The sequence below is a fragment of the Bison bison genome, unplaced genomic scaffold, assembly GCF_000754665.1.
Source record: "Bison bison bison isolate TAMUID 2011002044 unplaced genomic scaffold, Bison_UMD1.0 scf7180017851218, whole genome shotgun sequence".
NCBI lineage: Eukaryota > Metazoa > Chordata > Mammalia > Artiodactyla > Bovidae > Bison > Bison bison.
In genome coordinates, this window is record NW_011481791.1 from 10,898 (window position 1) to 23,575 (window position 12,678).

Here is a 12,678-nt window from a genome sequence, read left to right on the forward strand (position 1 = left end):
ATGTGAGTGTTAAACTGTACTTTCAGAATGACCTGGAGGTCATTTTGCCATTTCAAGCTCTGAGACAAAGTATATAATGCAAGAGTTTTCTTTCTTTGGTCATTTGGTCACACTCACTCCTGAAACCAAATACTCTTCATGACCTTCATAAGGACAGATCTTTGGTCATGTTTCTAAGACAATGGGTGTATTCAGGTTTGCTGCTGCTTCTTAATAAGATTTTGATCATTAACACTTTCTTAGAAAAGCATTATTTCACTTATATCTTAAAATCTATTGATATTTAGTTGTACACAGTGTTTCCTTATAATTTTTCATCTTCTCTTATCTCTAGTGGTAGTAGTGTTAGTCGGTCAGTTGTGTCTGATTCTTTGCGACTCATGGACTGTAGCCCACCAGTCTCCTCTGTCAATGGAATTCTCCAGGCAAGAATACTGCAGTGGGTAGCCATTCCCATCTCCAGGGGATCTTCCTGATCCAGGGATCAAACCTGCATTTCCTGCATTGCGGGCAGATTCTTTACCATTTGAGCCACCAGGGAAGCCCTTCTCTTATCTGTAGTTATGTCCAATTCTCATTCTATGTGACATTTACTTATAACTTTAAGTGTTTGGTTAGCAATATTTATTCTTTTGATTGATCTCTTTTTTAAATGGCTTTGATTTTGCTGATCAAATCTTTTTATTGTTATCTATGCATGTAAGTTAGTTATATATTTGACTTCAATTAGCATTAAGCTTGATTTTTAAAGGCTTGAGAAAATGGGGGTTTACTTTTCTCATGTAACCAGAAGTCAAGAGGTAACTTTCTCTGGCATCCATGTGTCTGTTCATCATTGACCCCTGAGGTGGAGGCTCACTCTATTTTTCTGTTCTGCCATCATTGGCACATGGGTTTTGTTCTCGTGCTTGTTGCTTTGAAACAGGATGACTGTTTCTCTAGATATCATTCTAGAAAAAAAAATAGCAAAAAAAGAAAGACAGGGGGAATAATCTTTCTTGTGTTGAAGCTTTCTCTTTTCAGAAGTGAAGACTTTTCCTCTCGTGCAGCAAATTGCCCCTACTTCACTGCTCAGAACAAGTGCAAATATAAGAAAGACTGAAATGGAGAATTTTGCTTTCTAGATTCTTCAATAGACAAAGTCAAGGACAGTGAGGAAAGAGGGACTGAGCATAGAGTGAGTTACCTACCAGATTGGCCACCTGGCCATTAACATCTGTGTTTACCTATGTTACATCCTGTCCTCTAATCCATTTATATCTGCCATAGTAAAACCATCTATTGTAGTATTAGTGGATTTGATTTATGCATTTCCAAATCATGTTGCTAGGTACATAATAATCTAAAATATCTCTGGCCTGCTTAATGTTTTTCATCTCAGATGAAAGCAGTCTATAGTGACTGTTGCCACATTGACAATCATTTGGTTGACATTTTCCTCATTTATTATTTTTCATCTGTCTTTTTGATCTTTCTGTATCATTAATATAAATGACACACAGCTGATTTTACCTAATTTGTGTCTTGGTTTTTTAATAGGGGGATATAATGCATTCAGATGTATTTTAATTTTTTACATGTATGGACCTACTCCAGACATCTTATTTAATGTTTCTTATCAGTTTTTTCTTGCCTTTTGTTTTATTAATACAGTTTTATTTTATCCAAACTTCTCTAGCAGTTTGGAAATTATACAAAATTGTACTTTTATTTCACTGGTTACTAAACTTACATTTTTACTTTAACATTTGAAGATAATCAATATTTTTTAATTCTCTAAACAAAACAAGACTGTAAACATGTCTTTACAGTGTATTTTAAGTGTTTCTCATGTTTTATTTATTGTATATACAATAATATATATGGTTACCATATATTGACATATCATGTATTTACTTATAATTATATAATTATCAGATTGTTGCTGTTGTTCAGTCACTAAGTCATATCCAACTCTTTGTGACTCCATGTACTGCAGCACTCCAGGTATCCATGATAATTTAGCTGTCTAGACATAACTGAACATGGAAGGTTAAGCTGTCAGTGGGCTGGGAATCAGAACTTCCTAGGCTAGGGAGAGTAGGTTCCTTCCCCAGGCCTACAGTTAGAAATCTCATGCAGATGTATCACGTGCTGAGAAAGGTGATGCATTTAGATTGGCCTCCAGTCCTGAAGCTCAGCTTCTCTCTTGTCCCCTCTCACCCCAGATCCCATCCCCCACCCCCAGATCCAGATTCTTTCATCATCTAACACATCAGGCTGGTGCAACATCAGTCTAGAATGTGAGATCCCAGGAAACGCAGGGAACCTGACAGTGACCTGGCTAAGCCAGGGCCTCCCCAGGCACCTGGAGCAGAGAGGGATACTCCCCAACTCCAGGAACCTAAGCCTGAGCCTGCCTATCAGCCACATCAACAGTCACCTCACCTGCGTGGTTAGCAACCCTGCAGAAGAGAAGAATGCAACCTTACACCTGGAGGACATCTGTCCCTGGAGGGGTGAGTGTGATCAGCTAGGAAGGTGATGACAATGAGCCAGCAGAGACTAGGGGAGGGCAAGGCTGGTAAATCTCAAAGAAAATGGGGAGAACTGAGGAACATTTTAAGGCAGTGTATGTGAATGCAACCAAAACATCCCCACCTCAGTGAATGGCCACAGCCTCATTACAGTCTTGAAACCTACAAATCCAGAAACTGGACCAATTACAGAGACTAATGCTTCACCCAGAACATAAATGTGAGACTGGCATGTGTGCACTCCCTTTCCCAATATCAATGAGCCTGGGAGGCTGAATTAGACATCAGATCCGAGCAGAGGAGGAGAAAGATCTGAGGAGTAAACACTAAGGAACTCAGGGCACCCTGCCCCCAACCATGGAATACTCCTGTCACGCAGACTCTGGCCCTTACCCTGGGTGGGTGGGACTCGCATAGCACATTCAGGCTGATAGATGCCCAATTTTTGCTGCATTCCAGACTTGTCCTTTCAAAGGATGGTTACCACCTCTGAGTGCATAAACCACAGTTCAACCCTCCTCTGAGCAGTGTGAGAACCTGTGGTCACTACAACCCATTACTATACTTTCCCCATCAGCCTAGAGCAACACCTTGGTTACATAAAGGGACTAAGTGGGGTGGGTTATGGGGTGTGAACCCTTACAAAAGAGCCTCAGACTGTGGCATTGTAAAATGCCTAGGGAAAGAAGTCCCCTACTTTCCCTAGGAATATAAAGCAGGAACAACTGATGTTAAAAAGGAGGTATAATTACTAGTTCAGTTGCCTTATCCCACCAATGCCCTCCTGACCCCTACTTGCTCATGTGGGGCTCTTGTCTGAATGGTCTCTTTCATCTCGTTTCCTCACTCACTCAGATTTCAACCCTCACAACTGAGTGCCTACTGGGTGCTGATGATGGGGGGAAAGGCTCAGTGAAAAATAAGATAAATCCCTGTCCTCAAGGAACTTACAGTGTAGTGGGGGCTTCACCACACACTGGCTGTGAGACTTGAACAGGTTACTTAATTTTTATAGCTTTTCCATAATGTGGATAATAATTGTATGTACTTCACAAGGCTCTTGTGAGAATGAAAAGAAGTGATCTGCAAGAAGATATCAGCACAGTATCATATATCAGTAATATCAAATATCAGATATCAGTTATGTGTGTGACACAGAACATGTCAGTAATTATCAGAAGATAGTTCAAAGAAGGGGAAGAATAAATTTCTAAATATAAAAACAGAAAACAGAAAAATTCTGTAAAGCAAGCATCCTTCAATTAAAAAATAAATTAATTTTAAAAAACCAGATGTTAAACAATAAAGTTGGAGAAAATACAAAGTATATGATTTTGGTATGAAAGAAAGAAAGGAAGAGAGGAAGGGAGGGAAGGAGGGAGGAAAGAAGGAAAGAAGGAAAAGAAAGAGGGAGGGAGAAATGGAAAGAGGGAGGAAGGGAGGAAGAAAAAGTTGAGCAACTGCTGCCTGAGTTGGGAAAGGCATCACAGATATGGGAACACTTGAGATGGGCCTTGAAGGATGAATAGGAGTTTTCTTGTGGGGTTATAGAAAAGACGTCCCAAACAGAGAAAAGAACAAGCCTAAGGTCTATCCCAGTGTCCTTTATCCCTTCCTCCTCTTAGAATGTATTTTTCTTGTGGGAGTCTGAGAAAAGAGGCAGGTGAAGGGGATGAACAATGTCACACACAACTAATGGAAGCCTCTGAGGGTCCTGTTCAGAGATTGGACAGAAAGTCTGGTGATGAAACATTATAGTAATAGTGGTTAGTGTGTAGAGAGACTGGAAAGGAAGAAACTTGTCAGAGCTACATCAAGGATGTACACTCAAGATACAGGCTCTGAGCCAGGGGCAGGGGGGGCCCACCTGCTCCCCATTGCCTACCCAACAGGCCTGACTGAGCAGATCTGACACCAGCCTTTGACTCCAGGTTCTCTTCAGAGCAAATGGCTTTGGCTTGGCATCCTTCTCATGGTCCTGATGGTGAGCCTAGGAGCTGGAGTGTGGATCTGGATGAGAAAGAAGATGCAGACCAGGAGAGGCAGGTGCTGGGTAGACCCTGAGGGGAGGGCTGGGGTGAGGGGGATCTGGAGGAAGGGCATGTATCAAGACCCCAGGGAGGAGGGCAGGGCAGTGGGCAGGTAGAGGCTCATTGACCTCGTCCATGAATCATCTTGATAGAAGCCTAGGATAGAGCAATGCTGGGGGCAGAAGCCACGTGCACGTCCAGAAAGGAAGAACAGAGGAGGGCAGGGACAAGACAGGAGTCTGGGACCTGATCCATGACCCAGAGAGCAATGACTGCTCTCACTCAAGGGCTTACAAGGGGTCACCTCCAATTCCATTCATTCTCATTGAGCGTCTGCTGTACATAGGTGGGTCCACTCTCCTGCCAGAGGCTTCAGGCTTGAAAGCTACTCCCCAGGCCCTTCCCACAGAGGAATCTACTAACCTTCAGACTGATGTGACCAACAGCCTAGACTCTCCCTATGAAGAGATCAGCTTCCAGAGACACCTTAAGGTGGGTTCAAGGGAATCAAATCATACCAGGTCTGCTATGTTCTCAGAGGCAGTAAGTCTGGGGAAATCCAGAGTATTCTATTCCCTATCACATTCTGGGTCCAACCTTTGCTTTGGGCAATATGGTTGCTGTGCTTGGCTACCCACAGCATGCTGGGAGCTGAGGTGCCAAGTTAGGAAACCACTGATAGGGAGCATACTCCACTTGTATGTCCATAGCCTCATCACATCCTCTCCAATACCCAAGGAGGAGGGTTGGCAGGGCAGAAAAGTGTAAATGACCAGGTGTCTCATAGACCCCATCACCTATATAAGACCCAAGGGAGTAAAAGGAGGGCACACTAGCAGGTCCAGGGTTGAGAGCAGACCTAAGGAGCTGAGGAGGGCCAGGAAAAGCTCATTTCCTCTTCTTCCTCAAGTCTTTCTCTGTCCTACCTACCTGGGATCCTACCAATAATACCACATCTTTCAGTACATGTTTTGATGCCCTCCCATTGGTGAGGTGTTCCTAGGAGGGCATCCCATGTTGGCTACTGACCCTTGGTTGGAAATTGGTGCTACAGTCACAGATGGAATGATTTCACCAGCGGGGAAGAACTGAAGACAGCAATTACAGGAGGAAAAGAGGACATCTAAGGGACTTCCCAGAGCAATGATTCTCAAATAGAGCTTGCATCAGGAACACCTGAAGGGCTTGGTTAAAAATGAAGTTTTCTGGGCCCACTCCAGGAGTTTTTGATTCAGTAGGTCTAAGGCAGCCCTGAGAACTTGTATTTCTAACAAATTCCCAAGTGATACTGATCCCAAGTGATCCTGGCCCCCCATTGAGAACCACTGGACTAAAAGGGTGAGCAGAAGAGAAGCAGGGATGCCCAGGTTCTCTCCTCTCTCATCCTTTGACTTCCCCAAAGAGGGGACAATGCTAGATGATTGAGTCACAAAGCATCAGGATCTGGTCCAGTCCCAGCAGGTTATAGTAGGGGAAAGTGAGACATAGAGGGAATACTTGGACTTATCAGAGAACCATGCAAACGAGGCAGAATAGGGGTGTCTTCGTTCACAGCCTAGTCTTCCACACACTGTCCCCAACTGCCTCAATGCCTTCCACATTGTGACTTCCCGTGTCAGTCCCTCTGGGTTACATCCTTACCTAACCTGGGCCTCGGGGAACTTAGGAAATTGTTCATTGTGACCCAAACCCTAATACCCCTGCAGAGAAGCACAGGAGGGGAACAATGAGTGACTTTGGGATAGAGAAACAGATGAGGCAACATCTGACCCAGACATGCAGCCCCATGCTGAAGCCCCTGACACCTCAGTTTCTGCCCTTGGGGAGCTCCCAGTCTGGTGGAGAAAATAAACTCCCTTCAAGGAGACAGGAAGCTAAGTGCAAAAACGATGAGGGTGGCATAAAGAAGAGTCTGGAGAAATGGATATGAGGCTCTGACACAGATTTCTTTTTCTTTTTTAATGAAGTATAGTTGACTTACAATGTTGGGTTAGTTTCTGGTGTACAGCAAAGTTATTCAGTTTTAGATAGATAGACATATACTTTTCCATATTCTCTTCCATTATGGTTTGTTACAGGGTATTGAACATAGTTCCCTATACTGTACAGTAGAACCTTGTTATTTATCCCATTCTATATATAGTATTTTGTGTCTACTAATCCCAAACTCCTAATTTATCTCTCCTCACCCCCACTTCCCCCTTAGTAACCATACATTCATTTTCTATGTTTGTGAGTCTGTTTTTGTTTCATAAAATGAGTTTGTGACACAGACTTCTTGATCAACTCTAGAAAATCACTTCCCTCCTTCTGCCTCAGTTTATTCTTTTATAAAATGAGGATTATAGTAATAATAGCTTACATTTACTTGACACTTTTAAGCTTTCCACAGCAACTTTGAGAGCAAAGTGATTTACAAATTAAAGTTCATCAAATATCTGTTGAGCACCTACTGTGTTCCCTGAATTGTTTTTAATCTGAGCTATGAAAGTCTACAAAGCAAGAAAAGTCCTTGGTCTCATAGAATATTCTAGGGTGAGGGGATGGAGAGTGACAAGTCAATAAGCAAGCCATCAAGTTCTGGGTGATAATAAGTGTTAGGAGAAAATAAAGCAGAAAAGAGAGATGGGGTAGGTAGTGTGTGATTTTAACTAAGGCTGTCAGGGGAAAACTCACCAAGAAGAGAGACCATGAAAGAAACGAGGGGGTGAGCAAAATGGAGGTCTTGGAGTGGGGAGAGAGGTAGTATCTTGGGTAGAAGATAGAGCAAATGCAAAGATCCTACAATGTTCAAGAGAGAGTCTGTGCTGAAGCTGTATTTGGGGGAGTTATCAGGCTTGAGAGCCAGAACTACCTGTTGAAGACAAGAAGCTCATAAAGAGATGTAACTTGACTTATCCTTCACTTGATGCTTAGAAATTGATCAAGACCACTCCTAAACTCTGCTTGAATTGTAGAAAGACTTGGAAAAGGGCAACTGCCACACAGATAACCCTGAGTGTACTTTGGCCATCCATACTGTCTACGAGAAGATCCGGACAAGTCCAGAACCCCAGGGTGATGCTTAGACCATGATAAAACCAGAGCATGAGGGGGACCTTGGCAAGGTCTGCCCCATCCCTTTACCCCTTTACCCTTGGGCCCCCAAAGATCCCTCCTTAAGGTGGATCTAGGACTAGAGCCTAGGTCTTCCTGACCAATCTCACTGAGCTGCTCCCCCAAATTCCCACAAAAATTTTCTCACATCATAGACGGTAGGTGGTGGCTCTGCCAGTTAAATAACCAAATATGAGAAGCAAAGCCTTCAGCCTTCAGCCACACTTTGGACCTGTGAACCTATTAATCCTATTAGGGTATACTCATGGTCAGGCAAGACCTGCACGGGATAGTGGGGGGAAAGAGATGATTTATCTGAATAGGGAGGAACTTGGGGCCCCTGAAAAGGATGGGCCGTGTTGGGAGGACCTTCAGGGTTTCACAGTTAGCTCACCACTATGAATAGTGAAAAGAATGCCCCTTGACTATTATAAAAAAGAGGCCTGTAGATACAAGATTCAAGGTCAGCTGTGTTGTAGAGGGGAGTGGTGGAAAGAAAAGTAAACTGTTTTTGTTTTGTTTTTTTTGAGCTCTGTTATATACTAGAATTAATTATAGACACAGGAAATGTACTATCTAGGTTCTCAAAGTTCAATTCACATACTCTTATATTTTCATTAAATTATACATGCTTGCACAAAAGTCAGAAGGCATATCTTATTGAAATAATAATTCTTCATCATTTTGTTGTTATTAAAAATAGGGTCTTGTTCCCCCTGTGTATTCTAATTTTATTAAGATAACACATATGAACCATATATTAAGCCATGTTACTCAACGTCTCTACTGTTTGTAACAGTTTTTCATTTGATCCCTTTGAATTTAGGGATAAATAAAAATGTTAACAAGTGATTATAACTTTTGCTTCCTTCTTTCCAATGTTTATGCTTCATTCCCTTTTCTTATCTAATTGAATTGGCTAATATTTCCAAAATCATGTTAAATAATCATGATGATAAAGCATATCATTATATTGTTCCTAACTCTAATATAAATGCTTCTAGTGTTTCTCCATTAAGCATGATGTTGTGTTTTGGGTAAGGCATATCTGCTGTATCATGTTAAGGAAGTATGTATTTAGTTTTATTTTATCTCACATATTAGAATTTTACCAAGAATAAAGTATTAAATTTTATTGTTTCCCACTTATCACCTGTGAAGATACCATATAGTTTTCTTTTTTAATACTTAATAATAAATTAATATATGTCTTAGGATTGAACTATTTCAATATTAGATAAATCTCAGTTAATGTATATTATTTTTTAATGTGATGGTGTTTGACAATATCTTTAGGATTTTTGCATCCTTATTTATAAAAGAACTTCTCTTGTACTTTCTTTAGTGCTTTACTTGGTCAGTTTGGTATTTGTGTCATGCTTATTAGAGACCCCTTTATCCTCATTTTGTGTAATAACTTAAAATTTGCTTTATAGTTAAAAAAAGATTTTTTTTAAGAAAATGGTTCTCATTACTCAGTGTTAATTTAATTTTTATTATGTTATATGAAGATGTATAAATATGAAACTCTATATCAATGTCTTGTGCTTATATTTTTCATATTATAAACCAAAACAATGCATATAAAATAAATTAGAACCAAGCAGCAAAACAGTGGGGCAATGATTATTCAAACATATTCAGACTGAAACATGCAACTTTAATGTAACATGATGGGTGTTTTGGTTTTGTTGAAATTAAACCATTGGTTTGGTATTAAGAGGAAAAAAAAAAACTGCAGGCTCACATCAGGTTCTATATTTAATATTTTTTTAACTTTAATACAAAAAATGCTAATTCACATACATTTATTATACCAACACTTGATTAAAGTCTTTGTTTACCAGAACCTCATCTTAACCAAAACTCTGCCTGGTAACAAATGATAGACCTGCAAAATTGGTCTATTTACCTGAAAAAAAAAATATTAGCATGGCATTATTGAAGTCTTCATTCAACATATATGTATTTACTTGCCACTGGAATTACAGGATAAGAATGTTCTTTATTGGGTATTTGCACCCATAATGGGTATTTACAACATTACTGCTAATGAACTTTTATGAATTTGTACCACAAAGATGAACCCCATAACTCTTCTCACAAGTCAGACATGTCCCTGACAGCTACCTAGCAGGAACTTTTGAATTTGATGTGCCTGTTGGAGAGGTGCTGAGGGGAAGAAGGGAGCCAATTTGTCAAATGCCAATTTAGTGAATGATCAAGTCATCAACAAGTCATCAAAGTGATCAAATATATTCATTTACCAGAAACTTATTTTTTTAGCTAGGTGTAAAACTTAAAGCAATTTATATTGGATAAAAAATGGTTTAACAGTTTTTGAAGATTTCTGTTATTTTAGCTGGCAGGTTTTCATTATTTCTTCCTAGGAGCACTTAAAGCAATGTTCCATGTCTCTCTACCCAGCTCGGTGCTGGAGACACAGAGAGAAGTCAGTTCACAAGACAGCCTGAGAGGAGAGACTGGAGGGCAGAGAGATGAGACTGACAGGCAGAGGGACTGGCAGGCTGAGGCCAGGGAGGCTGAAGCCAGATCCCTGGGGTCTTTTATCCCCAAAATTCTCACGGGCTCTGGTAATCCATCTGATTCAAATAACAAATTTTTATTAACAATTAATAGAAACAAATATTTTATAAATGTATCAAATTCATCAACTTGTTCATCCTGTGATTTGCCCACTTAGAAAATGGATTTTTCTATAAACTATCTTTCAGCAAACTGGTTTTAGCTGAATTAACCTTTGGGCAAATGTACGTGAGCCTTACAGCTTAATGGATAAGAAATTAAGCTTTGGGGCCCAGGTACCTGCATCATATCCTCACACCACTTACCAGCTGCATACATATGCTTGAGCAAGGCTTTGACCTCCCAGTGCCCTCATGTCCTGAGCTGTGAGAGGGGTGTTGTCAGGCCTTCCTTCATAGAGCTGTTGGCAGTCACTGAGTTACCAGACACACAGCACTCAGAGTGGTGCCAGCATCAATAGTAAGGATATTACTGTCACTCTGCCCCACCTCAGGACCGGTCCTCCCACCTGTCTCCTCCATGTGAACCATCCACCAGGTGGTCTGTGCCATTATCTGGTCCCCCCATGAAGATTCTTTAACACAAAAGAAAATGCAGCCCTGAAAATGCCTTTGTTATAAGGTGGGCACCTGCAAGATCCAAATATATACATACTAATTATCAGATTATTAAACTCTCAGATTATTGTTGAAATGAAAGCAAGAAATATAAACATTCTAACAGGGCACTTGCAGCAGCCCGAGACTATAAAACGCATTAGTTTGAGAAACACCATTCCAGGAGCAAGAGACCCAGATGGTAAAGGCAGCAGACACAGGGCAGTGGAGTGAGGGGACGGAAAGCCTATGACCCACAAGGAGGCCACATCACAGCCGGCCCAGGCTGACAGGGAGGAGGGGAAAGGGAGCAGAACCACACAGGCACTCCTAGTGAAACAGGAAGACCCACCCAGAGGAGACTGTTTCTCTGTGGTTTTCATAGAACTGGAGCAAGTGGAGCAGGCAGGGTTCTCCAACTTCCATTGCCCAGAGCCCATGCTCTCCTCCCACCCTCACCAGGCAGCTGTGAGACCACACAAAGAACACAAGCCGTTACATGTAGGTCTCTAACTCATGTGCTCAGACTTCAGGGTCCTGACAGAAGGCAGGGTCAAAGGAATGCAAATGCACAGGTTTGCCGAATCAAACAGCAGAACAAACAGAAAGACTCCAATCAAAGATGAAAAAGCAGAAAACAAAACAAAACAAAAACTAACAAGAGACCTACACAAATATTTGGTCCTCCAAAATAAAGGAAAGAAACAACAGGTTGCAAAACAGATTGATGAAACCACAGGTAAAAGATGAACTCATAGAATATGAAGGGAGTTGGGGTGAGGCAGCTAAGAAAATAATTGAGGAGAAAATTCTTTTGAAGAATTCAAAAATACAAAGAATAGCATCAACATGACAGAAAATCCCATCAGTGATGTGAAAGACAGAATGAGAAAATAATGTAGAAAACAAGAGGGGAGCAATTAGAGCAAAATGGACTGACCATGGGAATCAAACATGTAGATAACTCGTTCCCCAAGGAAGACACAGAAGGAATGGAGAAATAAAATACTTCCACTTTCTCCCACAGAGCCTTCCCTTTTCTTACTAACAGAGCCCTGACTGATCCTACTGCAAGATGAGATATCTGGTATATGGGGTGTAGGTGGGGAAATCCCCATGTTCTCGTGGCAGGTGAAAGTGAAAGTCACTCAGTCATGTCTGACTCTTTGCAACCCCATGGACTATACAGTTCAAGGCTACTGGAGTGGGTAGCTTTTCCCTTCTCCAGGGGATCTTTCCGACCCAGGGATCGAACCCAGGTCTCCTACATTGCAGGCGAATTCTTTACCGCCTGAGCTACCAGGGAAGCCTCATGGTGGGTAGGTGACCCTATTCTGGCCAATGATAGGTAAGAAAAGTTTTCTGGGAGCTTCTGAAAATGACTTCCATCCTGACTAGAGGAAGGCGGGAGAGGAGAAATTCCTACTCCAAGTTGCCCACTGGTGTTTGCCTCTGACTATGGCTGTGTGACAGTGAGGAGCTTGAAACTGTTGGAGCCATTTCAGAGCAGAAGGAAGGTCGGGAGATGCAGAGGCTGAGCCATAGCTCTTCTCTGGGCTTAGGAGTTACCAAGGGAGCAGCAACAGTGATGCCACAGATGTAGGGAAAGAGCTGTGTGAAGATGGGTGAAAGGAAAGAGTTTTGGAGTTTGTATTTGCCAAATTACAGAGTGTAAAGTTGTGGTTGAATATGGGCGTTGGACATGTAGACTGAAATTAGGTTTTGGACTTCTTATTTGGACTCTGTGGGAGAGGGAGAGGGTGGGAAGATTTGGGAGAATGGCATTGAAATATGTATAATATCATATATGAAACGAGTCACCAGTCCAGGTTCGATGCATGATACTGGATGCTTGGGGCTGGTGCACTGGGACAACCCAGAGGGATAGTATGG

The 12,678-nt window shown here is 41.6% G+C and overlaps 1 long non-coding RNA gene across 3 annotated transcripts; it reads left to right on the plus strand.

Moving 5' to 3' along the window:
* Window positions 1–518: 518 nt before the first annotated feature.
* LOC104996139 lies at window positions 519–9,116 on the plus strand. Of its 3 annotated transcripts, XR_826139.1 has the most exons (5): window positions 519–1,177; window positions 2,208–2,498; window positions 4,448–4,558; window positions 4,893–5,038; window positions 7,504–9,116. It is a non-coding gene; the product is annotated as an uncharacterized LOC104996139 (long non-coding RNA). The 3 variants fall into 3 exon arrangements; XR_826140.1 differs by lacking the exon at window positions 519–1,177 and having other exon boundaries at window positions 1,918–2,498; window positions 5,510–9,116; XR_826137.1 differs by lacking the exon at window positions 519–1,177 and having other exon boundaries at window positions 1,920–2,498.
* Window positions 9,117–12,678: the final 3,562 nt, after the last annotated feature.